The 24,017-nt window shown below is 38.0% G+C and overlaps 1 long non-coding RNA gene across 1 annotated transcript in view; it reads right to left on the bottom strand.

Moving 5' to 3' along the window:
- Positions 1-5,076: 5,076 nt before the first annotated feature.
- Positions 5,077-24,017, bottom strand: part of LOC129204985 (uncharacterized) — a 52,453-nt gene continuing 33,512 nt past the window's right edge. Inside the window, exons 2-3 of the long non-coding RNA XR_008576551.1 lie at positions 10,883-10,928; positions 5,077-6,894 (exon numbers count right to left, since the gene is read on the bottom strand). This is a non-coding gene — a long non-coding RNA (uncharacterized LOC129204985). The remainder of the gene's footprint in view (positions 6,895-10,882; positions 10,929-24,017) is intronic.

The following is a 24,017-nucleotide window of genomic DNA, read 5'->3' as shown; positions in this document are numbered from 1 at the left end:
ACAGTCATGGAGCTGTTGGAGCAGGTCCAGAGGAGGGTCATGGAGATGATGAGAGGGCTGGAACACCTTTGCTGTGAAGACAGGCTGAGAGACTTGGAATTGGTCAGCCTGGAGAAGAGGAGGCTCCAGGGAGACCTTACAGCAGCCTTCCAGTACCTAAAGGGAGCCTACAGGAAAGATGGAGAGGGATTGTTTACAAGGGCATGTAGTCATAGGACAAGGGGTAATGGGTTTAAGCTGAAGGAGGGTAGATTTAGATTAGATGTTAGGAAGAAATTCTTTACTGTGAGGGTGGTGAGGCACTGGAATAGGTTGCCCAGAGAAGTTGTGGATGCCCCATCCCTGGAAGTGTTCAAGGCCAGGTTGGATGGGGCTTTGGGCAGCCTGGTCTAGTGGAGGGTGTCCCTGCCCATGGCAGGGGGGTTGGAACTAGATGATCTTTGCGGTCGCTTCCAACCCAAACCATTCTATGACTTTATGATTTACAAACAGCAAATTCAGAAGGCAGATCCAGCTGCCTAGTTGACAAAGCACTCTTGGGTTTGTCTGTTGGTTTGCAGGTGGGTTTTTGCTTCCTTGTTTTACACCACTTTATTTGTTGCATAAATACAGAAATGCATTTTTTAACAAATAAGGGAGTGACAGCATGGCAGTCTCAGCTGAGGGTGCCAGGCAGGTCCCCTCTAGTGCAGAGATTCCCAAGAAAGCTGCAGTCCTCATGCCAGGACCTAGATAAGTCTCAGTGGTCAGAGGCTGGCACTGACCTACCTGATGGATCCTGGAGACTGCAGTGCATACTCCAGGCCCCAACTCATTTTTTACCTTTACACTAACCCCAAGAAGCTTCAACAGGGTCTGCTCCATGGGCAATGCCAGGACTGGGCAATAGTCCAGGACAGTCACAGCAGCTGGACAAACAAAAGGACCAGGTATCTGGCTTCACATACAGCCTCTGGAGCAGAGGAGAGAGAGAACAGGGAAGCCTTTAGGTCTTGGCAAGCAGTCGGCTTTTATTATGGTCTTCCCATCTATCACATAGCCCTCCAGAAAGAAAACTTTGGGAACCCACCCCCCACCACCACCCCCAATTTTAACATGTTTTGCTCCTTCCAGAGAAAAACATTCACCGATTCAGGAAGGTGTTTCCCGCCAGAGGAGAGCGAAGAGGAGCCAGCAGTGGGCAAGGAGCTGCCTCCGCGCCTCTGCCTGCAGTAAGTACATGTTTCCAAGCTCGTGCTCACACCCCTGTGCCAGGGACGCTGCTGGCTGAGGCTAACGCACCTAGAAGGAGAGGTCACACAGTACAGCCTGACGCCAGCTAGCCAAATGCATTTCACAGCTTTTAAGCCCAGCTATTACTTAATATCTGCTGCCAGGAGCCACCTTGTCTGTGCTGACATCATCTGGTCAGCTTTTTTACACTTTCTAACAGAAACTATGACACACTCCAGCAAGAATAGACACTTAATGCCAAGAAACAGACAGTATAACTCAGGGCCCCAGATGGGTTTGAATAATTTATTTCTAATTCAGCTTCATTTTTACAACTTTTGGAAGAATGTTTTTGAGACTAAAACTTCCATACACAGATTTTCTTTTCACAGAGCACTGAAACTTTTGAAAACATTGTCAACAATTTCAAGTTGAAAAATCAGAGTATGTTTCCCTGATAATATAATCTGCATTCACTTAATCATGACAGAATTTTCTGTGGTAGGTATCCTATTTAAACATGACCCTAAGTCATATTTTTATGACAGTGCCTTTGGTGTACAGTAAGAAATACATCGAAAGGGTTGTTAACAGCTGAAATCAATGCCACTCATATACTGGTAAAGAAGAAGAAAAAATAACTTTGTTTCAGCAATTTACTATGACACTGCTGAGTATTAAATAAAGGAAAACAGCTTGATAGCAGAAGCCAATTGGGAATATAGTTTATTTTGTCTGAAGTTATATATAATTTTACCAATAACTCAAAGCCATCTAGAACCTGTCAAAAATAGCATACCACAATTATGGCTGAGCTGATGATTTTCATTTTCTAAACAGGACAGATAAGGCCCATTGCTGCTTGGTACCATTCCACCTGCTTCCTCAGAATAAATGCAGAGGTGCACATCAGTTAAACACTGCAAAATGCTAGTTACATGCTACACCTGAATTTTATGGAATTCTTCCATTTAAGTTAATGACAGAAGGATTCATCATCAGAGACCATAGACATGGGAGCTTAAGAAAAAGAAAAAGGCATATTTTCATGTTACAGCAGAAAGGCCCAAAGGTTAGAAGACTAGTTTTTTCTGATTGTGTCTAGAACATCTTCCAAAGCCAGAGATGTCCAGGGAAAGATTCACATGGAACATGCTGGAGTTCAGATCCACATCTCAGTAAATTTACCGGGGTGGCAACTTTTTCTGCTTTCAGTAGAAGAGAGACGGACATTGGGGGGTGAAGAGGGAAATCCAGGAACATCATGGGAAATAGTAGGAAAAAAGCTTATGAGCAACCTTCAAGACACCAATGGGAAGTGAAGAGATAGCACTATCTTCAGGGAAGTGTCAGACTACTCTGGTCTGCCACAGCAATGTCAGTAGTGTCTTCTCCTGCCATTTGCCATGTGCCTCATCTCAGGACCTGCTTCCCACATCATTTTCTGAGTCAGCAGCATAACCCCTCTGCTGAATAGCATCAGATGAGAATGTAAAGAAGGGAAAAGTGCCAGCAGCGGTACTGCTCTCCAGGAAGAGGGTAAAGGTCCTTTGAAAATGTGAATTTGTATACAGAACAACAAATAATTGTTGCCAAAAGACTATATTGACTTCAGTGTAGCCAAACACATTACCTGGTACAGTAAGAGTATTTTTTATAAAAGCTTGTACTGTATAATTTTCCTATGCTAACTCTGTTGATCTTTGCTTCAAAATAATGGCATTTTGAAATAATTAAAAGTAAATGAATCAAATAAAAATACCCACAATATATTGCTCTTTCTCTAAACCAGAAGACATTATTTAGTGGTAGTAGAAATAATAATTTGAGGCAAGTATGACCTGTTCCTACCTCTTTTACAATCACCAGCCTCAAGAAAGTTGAATTTTCTTTCATGATGTCTGAAATTGGCCCTGAATGTCTAATAATTCAAAAACAGAATCACTGTTTAAAACCAAGGTCTCATTACTTTCCTTAAATAATTTATTTTAATAATTTTACACATACTAGTTCCCCTAGGCTGGACAAAGACTAAAAAACTTTGTCAAGCATTTTCAGTTAACTATTTTTTTATAATGAAGTCATAATTTTTATGACTGTATAAACTGGGTGCTAGCCGTACTATTTCACTCTTCATATGTGATTGACTGTGTGGGTAAAATAATGCTTTTTCCTGTGTTGTGACTCTATTTTTCATAAATGGAAGGAGTCACATTTTCCTGCCCATAAAATGTCCATGTCTGGGGCAAGATTTTAATGAATTTGTACATTCTCTATAAACGTTTTGCAATATTAATAAAAATAACTTTTCAAAATGGTCAGAAGGCCATTGTTATTACAAAGAGTTATTTTTTGCTAATAGCCAAGACAGTGTGATATCTTAGAAATGTTACTGTAAATAACTCTCATCAGAGGAAAAAAAGGCAGAATTAAGAGGCCCCAAATACGGCAGAAATAGATGTCGGAAATCTAATGACAAGAGTGCTCATGTGTTTATCAGGGATATATGCTCAAAGACCCAATGACCTGGCTTTTTCTTCATGAGATCAGTGTCTAATTCTATGTTTCATTTTACACTACAGTTCCACAAGCAGTCTGTTCTGGCACAAGGTAACATTACTTTTGCTAAAATGGATGGTGTCTCTCTTCCAGTCCTCTAACAACCATTTGCCCCTGTTACTCTGTTATGTAGGCACTAGTGCATACATGAAGTCAATCAAACAGCTCACAAACACACATATTGCTTTGAAATATGTCACTTCGGGCCTCCAGTGGTCAGCCATAATAAATGAGGAAAAAAAAAATGGAAATGGGATAGATCACAACAGATTCAGCTGGACACACTAATCAAAATTAATCTCATTAATTGTCCAGCTCCAAGTCTTTGCTATAAACCCTTTTCTCTGCATTGTAATTGTACTATGCTATACTGCTGCATGTATTTACATCCACTTCATAGCAGAGATAAAAACTAAAGAAAGGTATAGCAGGAGAGCAAAGCACAGCCTGTAAAAGTGGTGATAATCTGTGGAATTCATTGCCTAAAGTTGTTAGAGATTCTGAATCTGTTTCTCGTTTGAAGTTTCATTTGAAGTTTAATGCTTTGGATATGTCTTTTTCTGAATATATGTGTGTTTGTACTTGCTTCCAAGGTTACCTGTATTTTATTTTTAAAAATAGATTAACATTAAATACTTGCAGACTGATCTAAAAGTCACTGAAATTAATGGAAAACCTCCCGATGACTTCATTGGTCTTTGGATCACATCTTTAGGGAACTCTCTTCTTACAAACCAAGATTATCAGGCCTTTGTAGCGTATAAGTCTGTATTGACATTAATGCAGTCAGTGATTTATAATAGCTGAATATCTGATTCTACCTCCAGTGAGCCCAGTTTTCCAAAACCTGAATCATTGTAATTGCTTTGTGAGAATTTCAGCCATACATTATTTTGCAATGGACCACAAGAGTGCTTTGAGCAACAACTACAAAGTTCATTAAGACTTGCCAAAGACTGTATTCCAAACTGTAAGGTAGCCTTGTGGATACCCTGCTGAGCTGCTAAGTCTGATTACTGCAGCTTAACAGTGCTATCTTTTCACTTCTGGAATTGCATAGAGAATAAACTAAGCACTTTGTCCCAGTCACCAATTTAGATAGAGCTCCTGTTGCTGTGTAGCTTTGATTTATCCAGAAACACTACTTTGGAGTGATTCACATTATACATATCTGTCCAGTACAAAGAACAAAGCAAAGGAAAAGCAAAGGATTTGCATTTTATATCTAGTTTTAATATTTTGAAAATCTACATTAAAATTTCATCTGTTTTATAATGTGATGTTATTACTTTTTTTTTAAGACAGAAACTTGGAACATTGCAGTGCAGCTTATCTGTTCATACAACTGAAAAGAAAATGACATAAAGAGGGATGACAAGCATTATTTAATTTCAGAAATAAAAGCATTTCAGATGAACTTGCATTGATTGAGGTCTTTTTTGTGTTTATATATGACAATTCCCAAGAGATTCACTTAAAATAAGAATAAATAAACTGAATTTGTGTGTCAATAACCCTGTCCATTTCTGTGTTTATAAAACACAGCAATAATTTTGAATAATAATTGAAATCATAGTTGTAATGTAAGAAAAAAGATCCATCCATCCAGTGAAATTTTACAGTGTACCCCCCACACATTAGCTCTTCTCTTGCCAAAAGAGTTTTGAGTGTATCTACTGTCCACCTAAATATAAAACAGTAAAAACTGGATCACTGAGCCAGAGAAATAATACTATGTGGTTTACGTGAGATTCTTTAAAACAGTTGTACTTTTTCTCAGCCCCCAAAAAACCAACTTTGAACACTGCTCAAGCTTTGAGTTATGTTGAAATATGGCTAACAATGGGGAACTGCTATAATGGCAAAAATATTTTCTTTCTGCTTTAGGCTAATTAATGCAGAAAATGTTTCATTTTTACAGCCTATATATTAAACCTTTGACAGTTATACAAGTGAAGTCATTTTCCTGAAAAAAAAAAAGAAAAACTGTGGACTATGCAAGACGATAACCTTTTCAAGGGGCAGACCTTCAGTTCCTCAGCAGAACATTTGATTCACAGCTCCATAACAGCTGACAGTTTATCATTATATTGACTACTCTACGTGAGCCCTGCCAAAATCAATCATGCTTAGAAACTGGAACATTCCTCAAGTTAACAAACCACTTCTTTGCTCTAAAGGCCTGATTTAAATTAAGGCCAAAAAACTTCCCCTTGATCAGTATCAGAAGAGGGTGAAGTATTGGTGAAATATTTTGCAGACTTCACTTGCTTATAACTGGAGGACAGCAGACTGAGGGAAACACAAAAAATTATGGTCTTGATTGCAAGACATTTTTTGGGTTTCACATTTAGTGTTATCTCCATGGTCAGTGCTAGCTCAGCAGTAAAGCAGAGTGATTTGCCCCAGATGTCCCCTTTTTTTCCATCCCTCAGGTATATGGCAGGGAACTCAATCATCGTGAAGATGAAGTTGGCAGGAGGGATGTACAGTGTTGGTGGGTACTAGTTGCACCAAAACTTTTAGCTTTTAGCAGTGTAGGGGAATAGGAGTGGAGGCAGACACAAAATCAGGCCCACTAATACTTGATGGTCCAAGCAGTTTGCCAGGTCTGAACACCGTGAACAGCTCACAGAGGATGGTCCTTGAAACATTCACTTTATCTTTGGCAGTATGAAATTCTACCAACATTGGTAAGAAACCTTGAGCCACACATTGTAAAAAGGTGAACTACGGAAAAATTCAATGTCTTTGAGATAGGTGAGGTCTGAAGCCATCATCTGAGTGAATACTGATGGTGTAACGAAAGCGGATGGGATTCTCTGGGATATGCATGCCAAGTCCAGGAAGCAACAGGCGTTGGTGTACAAGGCATTTGGGACTGGGTCAGGAGAACTCCTCAGGATGCTGCACAGCACCAGGCCCTCCCTGCTGACATCATGCAGAGGGGAACTGCCTACCGTGTACCTTCCAGAGTAAGCAAGAAAAATGCACTTAGTCCATGAAATAAAAACTTTTGCCACCGCTCTCCTGTGCTGTACACTGCAGTATTTTGAGAGAAACTGCTCAGAATGGCACTTTTCCCTCCAGCTTCTCTTCTTACACTTGACTGTAGGTAAAGAGCTGAAACAAAGGATAAAACAATATTGAAGGTGTCAGCCCAAAAGTTAATAGACCTCCAAAACATAACTTTTTTCCATAAGGTAAAATGAAATTAACATAATTCACTTTTTGAATTATGCCTATTGCTTGGTTTCCTAGGCAAGTACTTCAAGGTGCTGACTGCTGAGCTTTGCAGCCCAGTTCAGCAAAATGTCATATCACTTGTTATAAATTATCCCATAGACTTCAAGGATTGAGCCTTTAATTTCTTTCTAGTTTCCCAAAATTAATTTAATAGGGCATTTTCTTATAAACAGTATTGTATTCACCTTCACCTTGTGGTTTTTTAAAAAAAGTCAGCAGTTCCCATTTTCCTAGACTATTGAGCTAGTGACTGTACCAAATAATTACTTTTTAAGAACATAGATTATCCATACCTGGACTTTCTTTGACAGAAAGATTCATATTCCACTTAAAAATTAATTTATATATGATACCACGGGTCATTAAACTGGGAGAGAAGATGTAATTGCTGGACAGCCAGAAAAAAGGTGAGCTTAACCGAAACAAAGAACAGAGGCTCTATCAAGAGGAACCACTTAATAGAGCAGAAAATTTTAATTAAATTCCCTAAAGACAAATTTTGGTTCGTTTTTTGAAACATGTATTTAACAGTTAGAAGTTTGACAGTTGGAAGGTAACAGGCCTTTGTCAAAGATTTAATACTTCTGCCATTTCTGAATCCTTCCTGAGCAGCCTTTTATACACTATGTCTCCTAGTTTAGGGTTTTATACAGTATGCTAATCACCCTTTTGCTCCTTTTTAATTCTATGATTCTACGATATTTCATTGTTTTCATGCATTGCATTCATCTTGTCTCTGTTGCCCCTGAGACAGCACGAGGCAGTCCTTTTGCTAGCCTCTTTCCTTCCCGCTTGGTTCTCTGTCAGAGAAGGATGCTTTGCCTAGGCTGGAGACTGATTATTGGTCTTGCTCCCCTATTAGACTCCTTTTTCATTTCAAGGTAAACACCATTAAAGCCTTTCTTGATAAGGTCAGTGCTCATCAGAGACCTTCCTAATTGCATCCTCCACTTGGCAGATATCACTGACCTGAATGCTGCTCATTGCCTAACACAGTTTTGTCTTTTCTACAGCAAAATGACAGAGTTGGTGCAATATACTGTCATAAATTGGAAGGTTTAGTTGCTTCCCCTCACTACAGAGAGCTTTGCAAGACATTTTAGTTTCTGTCTGCCTCCAGCAAAGAGTTAAAAAAAAAAAAAATCAAGACTTCTCAGGAAGTCAAAGATCCCTGAGAGGCAGGCTTTGGCTGAGTGTTTAAACATGTAACCCTGTACTGTTCAAAAGACAGGAGTGGATACAGCCCATAAGTGAAGCAAGACAAGGTTCAGGGAGGCTGCACAATCTTGTGTCTGCCCCCATTTCACAAGAGTCAGGACCATGTGCTGGACTGTCAGTGCTTCCAGACTCCAGTGCAGCTCAGGAGATCCAGAGCAAAGAACAGGAGAATGAGGCATGTGGCTCTCACTGGCTGTGCCTGCTGCTTGCAGGCTGTTTCTTAATTTTTTTCACTAACCTGAAAAGGTGAAATTCTGCCATATTATGCCTAGTTCTGACACTGATTCTTCTGTCTCAGGGAGTTTCCATTTCAGTGCCACTTGCAAGATACCTGCTATCTCAGTCCACACGTGTCAGAACTGCTCTTCATGATGGAAGAACAGTAAGCCCTTAGGGGAGCAAAATAAGGCATCATGCATGCCAGGCTCTGTCTATCAGTGCAGATGTATGCTAGTAACTTGAGGTCAGGAATTAACAGGCACCCTTCACAAGTGTAATTGTGTCAGTCTCACCTTTCTCAGAAGCTGTTGCCTGCAGCTAGAGATGTCACAATCTCCTTAGAAAAGGGAGATGCAAATGGCAAAATCATTAGACCGAAGGTATTTTGAGGCAGGTTTCTCAAGTCTGTACAATATCTCAAATTTCCCAGGAGTCTATCTCTTTGATTTCTTCTTTTTTTTTTTTTAATACTTTCCGCTACAGTTAGATTGTTCTATCTCAGTCTTTGACTCAACAACTTAATGCAATGAAGGAAGCCATTTGAGGATAGTGACTAATTGGTATAGTATTTCTTATATCAGATAGTAAAGCAATGTAAAAGTCATGCAGAAGAGCATGATTTCATGTTCTAACAATATGCAGAATAAACATCATTTAATGGCTGAAAAAGTAAAGGTTAAAACACCCACCATTCATTTCTCATTGAGCAGAAAATATTTAGCAGATGTTTTTTAAATTCCTACAGGAAGATCAGCAAATTTAGTCTTCAGGGAAAGGTGTGGATGTGCACGTACACATGTATGTACACGTGCTCTGGTCTCACCTAAGTCTGATTATTTATATGGGAGACAAATGCATAAACTGAAAAAGGTAAAGTTGTGAATAGCTGTACTTCTTTAAATTGTGTAGGATTGTATTAAAGGCATCTTGAAATTAGTGTGTCCTGGGAAATGTCTGTAAATTATAAGGAATGCCACTGTTATTTTCCAGAAGACTGAGGGAGTCAAGGTCTTCCATTTGGCTTCAGAATTCCCTCATGAATATTTCACATTCCTGTTCTCAGATAGGAAAGAGTGAACAGATCCTTGTATAGATCAAGAGTTACCATAGTTATCAACATCCAAAAAATACTTCTGAAGGCTAAACAAATCTGCAACTACTAGATACTAGAGTGAAACTTTTCTGGTATAATCTTCCACACCTATATATCTATTTTCACTTTGCCATATTTTCTTTCGAAGCAAGCGATATGACTCATCATCAGAAACAGGATATTAGATAGACAGACTATGAGTTGGTTCTCACTCATACTATGTCAGCTCCTTTATTTGAGTGGATTTGCAGAGATTAAGGTAACACTTCCTATTTGGTCATAATATGAGACTATGTCCATGTAATCTTCTCATTGTCTTCTGTTCGTCCTCTTTAGTATGATGACTGTTCCCATCTCTCTTGGTGGAAAGATAAAATTTTTAAGTGATGGTGAGATATCTAGACAATTGTGGAAGATAAATGTTCATACACACACATATCTTGAGGTAGATAAGGTAGATAAAATACCCATTAAATAAAATTTATGAACAAAAAAGGAAGGCAAATGTTGGCTCACCTCATCTGAATGATTCACCCAAAGTAAGTTTCAGTGGTATCATCCTTGCCATGAAGCAGTCATAAAAACGCTAGTAATGATTAGCTATGGGGTTGATACAAACTGAATTATGAGCCCTCTATTCTGATGTTCTTCTACACAAGAGAAAAACTTTATGATGCCTGTTTTAATTAGGTTTTTGTCATAAATAATATCAGTTCATTATGTTATAAAGAAGACTTGGGCATCCAAGAATGAGACCCATAAAAGCCACCATGCTAAGATAGGATCAGCCTGATCTAGCCAGTATGACTGTATAAACAGGGGTGTATCTGGCATCCTGTGTCTCCCCAGAACTAAGTTGTCACAACCTCTCAGGATCCACAGCAGAATGTCCTCTCCTGCATAAGTCAGGTCTCAGGAGGTCTTCGAGTCCAAACTCCTGCTCAGAGGAGAGTCAACACTGAATTCAGAGAAGCTTACCTAGGGGTTCGATTCTTAAGGTTTTGAAAACCTCCAAAGAAGGAAACCCCAAGGAGCTCCACTTGTAACGAGCCCCATGGAGAGAATGAACCTTTAATCATGGTCATCTAAACCTTCTCTTTCTAAAACCAAGGATGGATCCATAGTGTTTTTCAAAAGGTGGCAGCATCTCTAAGCTGTCAACTGGCACATTTGCACCTATGTAGACAAGGCACAGACAACTCTTTGAACCCACAGGGCATTGTCTTGGCATTAATTAGGTAGATGATCACTTGAAGCAATTACCACGGGCCCTGTGGGGCATGCTCACTAGCAGATTTTCCTAGGGAACTGTTGCAATAGAAAAAGAGTACTTACAGATTTTGGAGTTCCCCAAGTACTAACAGAAGTTTGGAAGATCAGTCTGCAAATTAGATATATGTTTGTAATGTCAATAGCAAAACACATCATCTACACAGAAAACAATTAAAGCCACAGTATTTAATAATACAAGGGCATATATCAAGCTCAGAATCACAATTATTTTTCCAGCTTTAATTGCCTGATTTATAGGAAAGTTATAAAGATATGGTTTTTAGCTTTTACAGGTATTCTAGTATTGTTTTCCAAAGGACACCAAAGTGAATATTTACATAATCCATAGCCAAAATTGAGAACCGAGTTACCAGCAACTAAGAAAACTCCAGATACATTTGGAAAACTCTAATTATCATAGAATCATAGAATGGTTTGAGTTGGAAGGGACCTCAAAGACCATCTGGTTCCAATCCCCCTGCCATGGGCAGGGACACCCTCCACTAGACCAGGCTGCCCAAAGCCCCATCCAATCTGGCCTTGAACAATTCCAGGGATGGGGCCTCCACAACTTCTCTGGGCAACCTGTTCCAGTGCCTCACCACCCTCACAGTAAAGAATTTCTTCCTAGCATCTAATCTAAATCTACCCTCCTTCAGCTTAAACCCATTACCTCTTGTCCTGTCACTACAAGCCCTTGTAAACAGTCCCTCTCCATCTTTCCTGTAGGCCTCTTCAGGTACTGGAAGGCCGCAATTAGATCTCCCCGGAGCTTTCTCTTCTCCAGGCTGAACAATCCCAACTCTCTCAGCCTGTCCTCATAAAAGAGGTGCTCCAGCCCTCTGATCAGCTTCGTGGCCCTCCTTTGGCCATATTCATGGCCCTACTTCTGGAAGCAAATCAAAGAAGTAAACGAAAGCAAAGCAGATTTGTTAATGTGCTTTAATATTTTAATTGTTCTTTAATAAAAATCATTATCCACTACTAGTTACTACTAACAGATAGCTTTAATCAAACTTTATTAACATGCTGGAATGTAATTAATGAATCACAGGTATATTCCTTCAAGCAGCTGTAAGCAACTTTATTTCTACTCACAGTTCAGAAAACTTAATGGAATGGATCTTGTTAGTTTTCTTATATTTATTGTTGTACAGCTTTCTTACACAATGTTTACAAGATGATCTTTCTCCAAACAAAGTCTTTCTTCTAGCATTTTAGATGTAACTTAACAGATAAAGAAACTTGGAGTGATTAGTTATATTTTTTTCTTCAACAGCTCTAGCATACGTTGTGGAAAATCAGTTTTGAGCTGCATCAGATGTTTAGTCTGATAGCTACAGTTGATGGTAATATACTTTTTGACTGTATTCAAAGTTGTATATAAACTTGTACATAAGCCTGCAAGGTGGCATTGAGTTTCCTCCCAAAGTCTTTTTCTGTGGCTTCTATGTAAATTGTGAAGAATCTACTGTAACAATCTTTATCTGTGTTTAATATAGCACATATAAATACTTTTAAGACACTTTCAAAGTCGTCCAAGAATTTTGGCCTTCTATGACAATAAAACCATTCATAAAACCCCTGTCATTTCTCCCAATAAATTAACTTTCAGAAGATATTACTTCCTCTGATATTTTTTCTAATTTGGAAAATATTTTTTATAGCATGTCGATGATTATCTCCATTTCTTATGATATCTGTCTTATCTGTTTTAACTTTCTCCTGTCCAGGTGAGTTCTCAGTCTTCACTGGACTACTCAAATGGAAGTCTGGTACAGATTCGTACTATGAACACATTTTGCCCAATCTTACAGCGATGTCAAAAAGCTGCAAGAAAACTACAGGCAGAGCTGTCTGGAAGCCACAGGCTCTCCAGACCTGCAGGTGCTGAGCTGAGCCATGCCCAGACTCCTTTACCATTTCAGTCTCCTGGAGAAGGCTCTGCTGCCTCTGCTCTTTCCCCTCTTGCTCCTTGCAGCAACAGGTGAGAGTAGGACTAATGTCCCTGGTCCATAGCCCACCTGTGCCTTGTCCCTGCAGGATCCCATCCCAGTTGCACAGTCCTGATGGCCAGCCAGCTGTGGGACCATCTCTTTCTTCCAGGACTGCCTTCTGCAGGCCTTCTGCAGAGGTGTTCCCAGCCCTGCAGCAGCACAGCCACAGCAGAGGAAGGCATTGTCTGGAGGTATCAATGCTCCCCTTCTCCCTCTCCATATCACAGACATCAACAACAACAACTTCTCTCTGGCTGAGAGTATATTCATACTGTGCTTTTAAATATCTTATCCCAGTTATACAAAAATGGCAGACACCCTCCCTTCCTTTCACCAGTATAAAGCACAGTGATCTTCTCCTAACAGGTCAATGTACTTTCCTTTTTTACACTTACCAAGATGCCAACATGCTAAGACAGCAATACAAAATGTTGAGAGACTTCATGCTGACATCTCACCAGCAATCTGATGGGAGGCACGACAGAAGGCTTTCTCTTCCTGCCGCCAACTGGAGTTACTCTGCAGCAATCAGTGAGAATGCCATCCCTCTTTAGAGCTCTTACCTCTTCCTAACCCTTACTGAAAAAGGATTTCTACTGAGCACAGATCCCCTACATTCATGGTTTAGTACATTCATGGTCACTGTGCCACTTAGCAGGCAATTTCAAAGACTCCCTCCTACACACAGTCAGTGTGTATCTGTGCACAGCAGAAAAACTGAGATGAGCAAAATGATTCAATGTTTTTGAAGCAAGGTTCAGACAGATTTTTTTCAATGAATATCATAAATTTACTTTATTCAGATTTCAAGTTACTATTAGCACTTTTTATGTTGTATCCAACAATTACTGGCAATGGCTGGATTGCTTCCTTTCCCAAAGAAGTTTTCATTTAATCGCATGGGCTCACTTCATACAATGAGGTATAATTTGCTAGCATTCAACTAAAGCCTTTTCAGAGTTGTGAGGAACACAAGAGTCATCAAATATGCATTACTCATCCAGAGCACTTCTCAGCTTGTATGTTGTTGCTCTTAAGTGTGTGTGTGTGTCAGTCTTTGATAGGAAAAGGTCATTATTAATCACAGTTTGCTATGATCAGATGGCAATCTTAACCATTCACCACAATAAAGGCAGCAACACAGAGACAGGAAAAGAGTTCATCATGTGCATAAGACAAGGACAGTGCTTTCTCATATGAAAATTTTTGGCCTACTAGAAACAAGAGTTTCAGGGTATTTATAATTTTTTATGAATGTTGATGATATGAGGCAGGCTGAGCTACCACTGAACTACCAAAAAAACCAACTTGAAGCAAATTATTATTTAAAGTATACAGTGAATTTCTTCTAACTTCAGCAAACTTATGTTCTCCTGATTTATGAGTCAAAACTTTTTCTCTCTTTTTACAACACAGAGACTTTGGATTTCACATAATGAACAAAAAATGAAGTTAGGATTATTACAGATATAAGTTCAAAATCTTTATCTTTTTATTAATTAGTATTATAAAAGTCGTATCCTTGATTTTTACACAATTAGAAAATTCACAAAGGTATCTTCCATATAACTATACACTACTACGTAAGGCTTACTTACACAGTCAGCTTTCCTTTTCCTTTATTTCTTTCTCGCTCTTTTTTTCCTCTTTCTAGTTACAGATAAAATACTGTAACCACCACCACAAGGGCTGTTGCAACAACTGACAAGCTTACTGCCTTGTGAGATGTGTTTTAGCACAGATGGGTGAAGTTTTTTGGGTTTGTCATCCTAATAATAAAGTAATATGAATAACATGAAAAAAAGTCCAACAACAAAGTAGCTGTAATAATTTTCTGTGTTTTCTGAGGCAAGTGCAGGAGAATGTCAGAACCATTATCAGTTAAGTCTACAGTTTCATCTGTCCCAGTATCCAGTACCAACAGAGGTTAGCAGCACATCCTGAGGGACAGTGTAAGAAACAGAGCCAGTATGAAGTAAGCCTTCATCTAGCAGCAACCCCCGCAATGTCAGACTGTTTAGAAGTAGTCTGGGGTTTATCCCATTTTAACTACATACTTGACAATCAACCCATACTGAATGCTGTTTTCATTATTTTTTTCTAATTTTTAAAACATCTTCCATTGACACTTGAGACATTGTCTAATTCTCAAGTTTTTAAAGACTTCAGGGTGGAAGATCTGAGGAAGGATATTACCAACACAATGAATTTGCTCAACTTTTCTGCCATGGATGACCTTGACACATTTTATACATCAGACTTCTGCCAGCCTTCCTGCACCCAAAGTATTTAAAAATACACAGATATCTTATAATTTGCTTTTATCCTCTAGCAATTTACTCCACTAGGTCTCGATTTTTTTCTCTTGTATTTCTATCATTTGGACAAAGAATGTCTCTTATTGCCTCTTTGATTCTTTTTGGTTTGGTCCTTTAAGAGTCTTTTCCAGTTGGTCATACACTTCTATTCTGACCTAGAAGCTTTAAACAACTGCCCTGCTGCTTGCAAACATTTCATACTTCTTATAAGCATTGTACCATCATGCAGTATTTTATCATTTTGTTTGCATTATCATACCACAATGGTAGGAGTTTTTATGTGAACAAAGGCTTATCTGCATATTTTATTTAATTTCTTGTGAATGTACACCATTTCTGTTAAGTTTCTCAAGTTACTTTCGAGCCTGGAATTGAATGAAACAGAAAACTTCAAAGTAAAATGAAATCTTAAATCTCCTATATAAATTTGCTATTGAATCCTAACCTTTGAATCTCTGTGCTCATTCAGAATGGGACCTGACTTTGCCCACTTTTACTGCTTTTTTAATGTGAGTGATAATGAGGCCTTTTACTGGAGGAGGAATTAGACAATCCCTTTGATGTTTCACTTTGTTAGGTAAAGCATCTACAGGGATAGTGAACATTTGTCATTTTCACACATCTCAGTTTTCAACTTTTACATTATCTCTTGATGAATACCCTTCACAAAGAAAAATATGTATCTCTTTACTGTAGGTGACAATTTTCCTTCTTTTACCTTCCCAAGCCTTGTTTTGCCAATTCCTTCTCTCATTCTCATTACACGCTCTTTATAACCTATTATCACTAACATAAATTTAAACTGAGAACATAGTAAGACATCTGACTAAAACTAGATTACAACACGAAGAGCATTAGGTTCAAAGTGGAACAGGAGTTAAGATACTGATTCAAAAAATCCATAGTGTCTGAAGAACTTTTTAAGAAGTTCTGCAAATTAACAGCAAAGAATGATATTGTCTTTTTAGGTGCCATTTGAAGATATTCAAGTGTTAAAAACCTAAAAGCAAATGTCTATACTGTGACCTTAGGTTCAAGTTTTAAATTTTCTTCTTGAAATTTCTTTTATGTGATACAGCATTGTGGTCATCTTTTACCTCCAGAGGACACACAGTATTATTGATCAAATTGCTTAGTAAGTGGAGATCTGACAATTCTTTATTTATTGAAAATTACATTTTGTTATCTTCAGCTCTCTAGGTCTTTTAAGTATTAACATAAAATTGTATTCTATTAATGGCACAATATACAGGACTGTGCAAAGCTGAGGACATCTCTCTGTGGATATAATCACAGCTATGCATTTATTTGCACATTCAAAAAAAATAATGAGAACTTTGGCGTATGCTGCTTTTTTATGGACAATATAAAACAGGAAAAGAGAAAGCTAAATATCTGAAGATATATATATATATAAAAAAAAAGCCTGAAAACTCACACTAGCAGACTATATTGATAGAACTATAACCTGGAGCCAGGGCATAATGGTCTGCTGGCACCCAAATTCACATTCATTATCTTCCCAGAGGTTCAGAGAGGTTTATCAAGGACTGGAATGATTTTCACTCCCCATGTCTTTGGCTTCCATGATGTGACTTTCTGACTTGAAGGGTGAGATGGCATTGCTTTCCCTCTGTTCTTGTAGCCTGAGACTTGTATTAATTCTGCCTCACAACACCTTCCTTCAAGGTCTGGGGAAAAGTAGCCATCAGGCTTGCCTTGGAGTCATGCAGCTTATCCCAGTCAGAGGTCATTGCATAAAAAGAAATGCTTTGGTTTAATTAGCAACCAAAAAATAGTCTATATTTTATATGAAATAGAAATTAATGTTCATCTTCCAAAAAATATAACAAAACTCCAGATATATAACATCACTTCTGAAAGACTGTGAGTGGAAAAACACCTCAACAATCGGTATAAAAATATGATTGGAAAAAATCTGTACAGCAAGCAGTCACTCAATTTTCATTCACCACTAAAATTAAGAAACATAAACCTATATTCACTCTCAGCACTCCCTCTTCCTTCAAAGAAAATGAGTATTTAAAGAAAACTCTTCTCCTCCGATACTAAAATCTTCTTTGCAACAGGAAGAAGCTGACTTCACAGCTCATCCCAATTAAAACAAGCTGCAAAATAAATTTTAAAGTAAAAGTGGGGGCTGTGTTGCAAAAAAAACCCTATTTCTCTTACAGTCTAGAATAGAACCATCTATTAAAAAAAAAAAAAAAGAGACAGAAACTAGAAACAAACTGTTGGATTCTAGTTTTGAATTTCACATGAGTAATAGCATCACAAAAAGCCACTGCATTTGAGCTCTGCATTTGCTAATGGGTATATATAAAACATTATTTTGTTCATTATACACAACTTATATTACTTTGAGCCTACCTTCCAGTTTTGAAAACCATGTTTTAGGAAACACCATCCTACCTTGCTTGTGCATGGAAGTTATGAGAACAGGGTAAACTGTGCTGTATATAGTGCTAATTTTCCATAGCTCCAAATGATATGCCAAGTCTTTCATATGCACCGTGATGACACAAAATATTATATATGTAGATCAGAGCTGTACTTTTTTTTTCAATTTCCATTCCTTAGGGATGGCAATATCCAACACTTTCTAAAGTGAAGGAGTTGTAAGGGTTTATGGCTTGAAGTCTAATAGTTCCCATTTAGAAAAAGTCCACATTCTTTCCAAAAATGGCACGCTCTGCTCAATTCTCACAGATTCATTTGCAGAAGACTTGCATATGTAAGTTGTTTACAACTCCAAAAATATTTTAAGAATGAATAGCTGATGCCTAGTTGCTTCCCATGCAAAACATTTCATTAAGGAACAAGATAAGCATTTACCTATAGAAAAAGAAGATGAAGAATTGCTTCTTTCCCTTCTGCTATCACTCACACAGATACACAAATAAGGTCTGATCCTTGGCTTCTGCTGAAGTCCCTTTGTGATAAGAATGCTTACATGAGTCATTAGCAGGCATAAAGCCAGAATTGTTTAGTGCATCCCCCAGGCTGTTCGAAGACATGCCAGGAGTAGGTTTGGCTTTCAACTCTGGAAGCAGAACACTAAATTCAAGCCACATTTCTCACCCCCTCCCCTCATCATGTCTGGTAAAGGACTTGTCCTTAACAGCAGCTTCTTGCTCTTCCAGATGGTAACTTCTAAAGTACACAATAGGAAAGTGGGAACATAATTCTCACATCTTCACTGATGTTGTAAGATTAAAAATCTTCACAGAAGAGACAAAAACTGCCAGCTCAAGGAAAAGTAGTATGCTTTGAAATGGGTAATACACTTTCTAAATGTTACATATTTCCTAGGGTTCTAAAATAGAATTATAATACAACTCTAAAGCTGTACAGTGGCTCAGGGCCAGACTCTCAGCCAAAGTCGAACAGCATAGACTATGTCTCAAGTGCATATATAACTTGCTTTAGACTTCTTCTATGCCTTTTCAGAACTTCTTTTCTAGTTGACAGGGAGTATCAGTCAGGATTACGGTACAGAATCAGTCAGAGTGCAGCTGAATGGAGTCCACAAAAAACCCAAGGAATGATTGCTTTTAGCGAAAATGTTCAAAATTATAAAACTATCTAAAAATGAGAGAAATTAAGCAAATATCACGCCACCACCTTGCTTTCAGCTTACAACAGCACAGGAAAATCAAATGTGATAATCCTGTCCAGAGACTCAAAGACTGTGTGAAAATGCCATGAAGCTGGAGATTGCAAACGCAAACAAAACAGCTGCATGCTTTTACTTTAAATCACGGTTTCAATTTATCACTGACCTCTCTGGAGTCCTGAAAGAGCAGATTAAATGTTCATAATATGTGCACCAAGACATCACCGTGCAGGGTATTCATAGCAAGTTTTCCTTATTTGAGAGTTTTAAACCTACATTAGCATAGGATGCCCTAAGTAAGCAATGAAAAGATACACATCAACAGAGGTCTGTATCCAGTCAGTATTTTAATTAATAACTTAAATTTGGAGTAGAAATTGTACTGATAAAATATGTGGATGATACAACACTGGGAAGATTTGCAAGCACATTACAATTGAAAGTAATGCTGAAATGGAGAAATTATCTGTAAAGGCTGATACAACAGAAGTGGGAATGAAAAATTTTCTAAAAAGGAAAAAGTGGTAGATCTGGTGGAGCAAGATCTGGAGGTCTTAGTGGTTCACAAAGGAAATATAAGGCAGCAATAGCAATGAAGTTTTTCTATTAAATAATAAAAAAATTAAAAAAAATAAAAAGAAGAAAAGAAAGCAATTCTTAGATTCTATTAACAAAGCATCCCATGCAGGGCACAGCAGGTCAATATTTGAGTGTACACAGCAGAAGGAAATCTTCTGCTGGGTCCGATCCAAGGATTGTCCTTCAAGGAAAAAGGTCAACAATTTGGGACAATCCAGATGAGAGTAGCAAGAACACTGAGAGATTTAAGAGACATGATTGATGAAGACGTTAGCTTTGATTACTCTAAAAAGACAGAAAGAAAACAGGATAACTTTTTTCCAGTGCATAAAAAAATGCTATAGGATAGTAACCAGCTGTTTTCCATGGCAAATCAGCTGTTCTCATTCAGACTCAACAGCTATGCAGAATAAATTGATATAATTTCCAAAGAGGAAGATCTGGTGTTGAACATGAAGCAAAAACTCCAGCGAGCAGGTTGGTAAAAAAAAAATTTAAAAGGCTGCTAGAACGCTTTAGAAAATCTTTGGAGATTTTTGGCAGGTTTGCTTTACATCTGTTCAGAATCCCTCAGTGCATACTTCTGGACTAAACCATGTTCTGATGTCCCCTGAACTACTTCTGTCATCCTCAAACTTACCAACGATGGTTGTCAATGTCTAGGCAAGGTTATGAAAGTCAACTGAATATTAGTTCTATTTGTGAAAGATGACTGACTCTGGTACTGAAAAATGTAACATATAAAAGAGTAGATATCAATTACCCTTAAAAGCTATTTTTTGTCAATACATCCTGTCTTCATTCAGCACAAGCAGGGCTAAAATATTTCTGGATTCAAATACATTATCCATTCCCTTCGCCTGCAGTGTGTTGCACTTGAATTCATTCTATATAAATGGGAAATATTAATATATAAAAAACTTATTTCTAAAGGATATATGAAATCCATGCGCAATTTTTCATTTGCAGATGATGAAATTAAGAATCCTTCAAGAACTGGAATAATGTTATATTCTTTAAAATATTAGAATTTCTCTGTAACAATTACTGTTTGTTGATGGTAAAGTTAAAATCTTGAAAATAAGTAGAATATATTATGGTACCCTGTGCTAATTAAAGGATGCACAGTAAACCAAATTCCATTACATAGGAAATGAATGTATTTTACTATTGACCTGAGTAATCTAAGTAATTTTGAATTGTATGTGGTCTAGGAATTCAGAAACAATACTTAATTTTTCACATATAATCTATTGAACTACTTAAGGTATTAATGAGCTTACCAATGTACGTGAAATATCTTTATTTTATAACCACATGCTGTATTTTCCTGCCTCTTAGCTGTATTTGAGCCAATTTAAAATAAAACACTAACGATCATTTCAAAATACAATTCCATATATTATTTGGGGGGTTATTATGTTTTCTTTTGATGCATATTCTATATTAAGTCTGCAAACTTTTTGTGTTTTTAAAATTCCTTCTGGGGTTAGTTCATTTTTCTTAGTTGCTTGATCTCAATAATAGAAATGCAAATTTGAAATACAGCAGGAACTTCAGATAAAATTGGCATTGCCATTTCTCCTGAAAATTGAAGTGTTCAGAATTTTCCTTTCCCAGATTTGTTACATGTACGTAATGTCATCATGACAGCATTCCTCATCTTCTGTGTGAAAGCTTATACATGTCCTGCCGTTTGCATAAGTAGAACAATATTTAGATGGTGTATGTGTTTTTGATGAGAGGTTGAAACCTTTGGAAAGATCTTAATGTAATCATAGCGGCTGAGCAATTTACATTAAGTCAAGAAAGGTTACTCAGGAAGTTGTATCTAGGGATGTGCAGGTTTTGGCTGGGTTAGAGATAATTTTCTTCACAGTAGCTTGTTTACTCTAATTCCTAGATCAATGCTAGTAGAGCAGCAATACCTAAAACGCCAGATGGTGATATTTAAAATACCCAAGAAAAGGTTTCAGACTGCTTTGCTTTGGTGGTTTCCCATGAAGAGAGATGTCTTTCTGACTCTAGCTGGAACACAGAGGTATTGAGAAGGGTAAGGAGAAGAGAGAAGAATTGCTACGATACTGCCAGGAGCAGGGCAGTTGGGGACACCAGGGCAGCCCCAGCCCCAGACATTGGGCATCTCCCTGGGGACATGGATGGGCCAAGGCTGGGACAGGAGAGCTGGAGACTGGCCCTGCTGTAGCATCGCTGGGGCAGGGACTGATGGCCCTGGGGGGATTGACGTGGATGAGATCCTGGGCCATGGGCTTTGAAGATAAAGAGAAAATAAGAAGATAAAGTACAGCCATGCCAGCCAATCCACCCCTGTGTCTTGTCCCTCACTGCAGCCATCAACCTCATCAGGGTCCAGGGCAGCGTGTACGTGTGGGCAGGCAGCATGGTGTCACAATTCATTTTGTATGTGAACATTTTGCATGTCAACGTTTTGCATCCTGCGTGTACCGACCACATATGCTGCATTGCTACAGTTCCATATAGACAGCAGTTATAACAATCTATGCCTGTTTCCTTTGTAAATAAATAAACTATCTGTATCAGAATGTTTATAAGTCACCATCATCTATATATATATATATTTTTTTTTTTTTAAATCTAGTTTAGGAAGCATAACTTTTACTGTCCTAATGGCCCTATTTACCAGTGGGTTCAAGTTAGACATCACGGCTACATTTATACAAGTAAAGCCAGCAGTGCCAGGGAATGTTTCCAGACATAAGAACATGATCTTCTACAATGTTCCCAGCATGGTTTTGGCCAGACAGCCAGCAGCTCTCCCAGATGAGTACTGGGCACGGCTGATGAGCTGGCTTGGACCAGGGCTCGTTCTCAGCAAACATCTGGGTGCAGCCACCTGCTTTGTAGCGTAAGACAGATGAAGAGAAGGGGGGTTGCCAGACTGTGCCACATAGCCTTGTGGTAGTGGACTAGCCTTAGCAAGTACTGGGTTACTAGTATAAACTTAGCCAATACTCTTAAATGTCGTGAATAGTTAACCTATACAGCAAGACCAGTTTAATAGAAGTGCTGGCTTTTTGTCAGGAAACAAAGAAATAAGTAGTCTACATCAGACTTTGCAGGCGACTTTCCTAACAAAGAAGTGTCCATATATGATGTGATGAAAAAGGAATTTAGACAGACAAATTATCACAAGAACTTTGGTTTGAAAATGAAGGCAACCAACCTTACTTTACGATATGGTCAAATAAAGTCTTTCTTTCTTTCTTTGTCTCTCACCAGGCATATTATTTTCCATATACATTTCTCTAATATTTATCCTTATATATGCATAAATATGTGCATACATAAACTATGAAAAATTAATATCGGAGGGATTAAGTTTAAGATACTCTTTCCTGTAGATGGAATTTCAGAAACCCTAATGTAGTTATAATAAATCAGAACATATTTAATGCCTCACAGCAGACTTGCAAATATCTACCGTTTCCTCTTAGTGCGGTGACATGCCTTCACTGTCCTTCAGGACTAAGGGAAAAAACACCTTTTCTACAGGACCAGAACACAGCTGCCACTTGCCATACTACTACAATATTCTTGGGAAAGTAACAAGAAAAAGTTTTGCATGATAAAATTGGCCAATAGTGTGTTTTTCATATATGAAGGAATATTCTGTGCTACTTCTACGAGTCATACCACAAACATCCACAATGATTTAATCAGATATTACAGATATTACAAGAATTATTTTCAGAGTGCTGTCTGGTTTATCACCCAGGTTCATTTAATCGTTATCTGTTTTAAAAGCTCAAACTAAATATGTAATTCCATTTCACTTCAGGGCAGCCTAATTTTCTTCAGGAATGTTCATATAAGGTATCTCAAAACACTATGAAAACAAAAATAAGATTGTGTGGCAACCAAGCTTTTGCAACAAATTCTGTATAATTCATGAATGTGAAATAAAGTGTGAACATAAATGTTCAGCTCTTCACATTCATCTGCATGAACTCTGGTTTATTTGCAGAGATATTTTGGCAATCATTATTGTGGAGCATTTATTCCTTTGTTTTCCTAAAATCTCACTGTATTGCACTTCAAATCGATGGAAAGGAAGACTACTGAAGTACAGGAAACCTGCTCTTAAGGACATGTTTTTCCATTGTCTCTGCATGTGCCAAGTACAATACATCTTTGCCTTCCACTGATATAAAAACAAGTCCTTTAAAAATAAGGGCCTGCAGGGGCTAACCCAGTGGTCTAAGTTTTTAGTGATTTCCGTTGTTCTTTTGATGGGACAAAAAGAGAGAGAGATTAATTTTCTAAATAGGTCCCTAAGTCAGACAGATTTGGGAGTGTCACAAAAAAAGGAAATAGAGGACTGACTGTGAGGTCTCCTCTACACAGGGACAGCACTTCCCTTTAGTAAAAAGAACTCATGAAAATACATAGCCAAAAGTAGTAGTCACAGAAAAGTGCTTTCCAGAGACAAAATTCACAGCCATATTTACGTATAAGCTGATGAAGACCACTATAAGAGGACTGAAAAAAGGTCATGTAGAGACCACTTTAAGTAGTATTATTCACTGTCATTTTAGTAGATTATCTTCATACATTACTTGTATGAATAACGTGGCTTTTTTATGTTTCAGATCAACTACAGTATTTCTCTAAGTGACACGGGGGAT

This window comes from Grus americana, chromosome 3, assembly GCF_028858705.1.
Source record: "Grus americana isolate bGruAme1 chromosome 3, bGruAme1.mat, whole genome shotgun sequence".
Lineage (NCBI taxonomy): Eukaryota > Metazoa > Chordata > Aves > Gruiformes > Gruidae > Grus > Grus americana.
The sequence above is the reverse complement of the archived record's forward strand: the minus strand, read 5'-3'. Positions and strand labels throughout refer to the sequence as shown.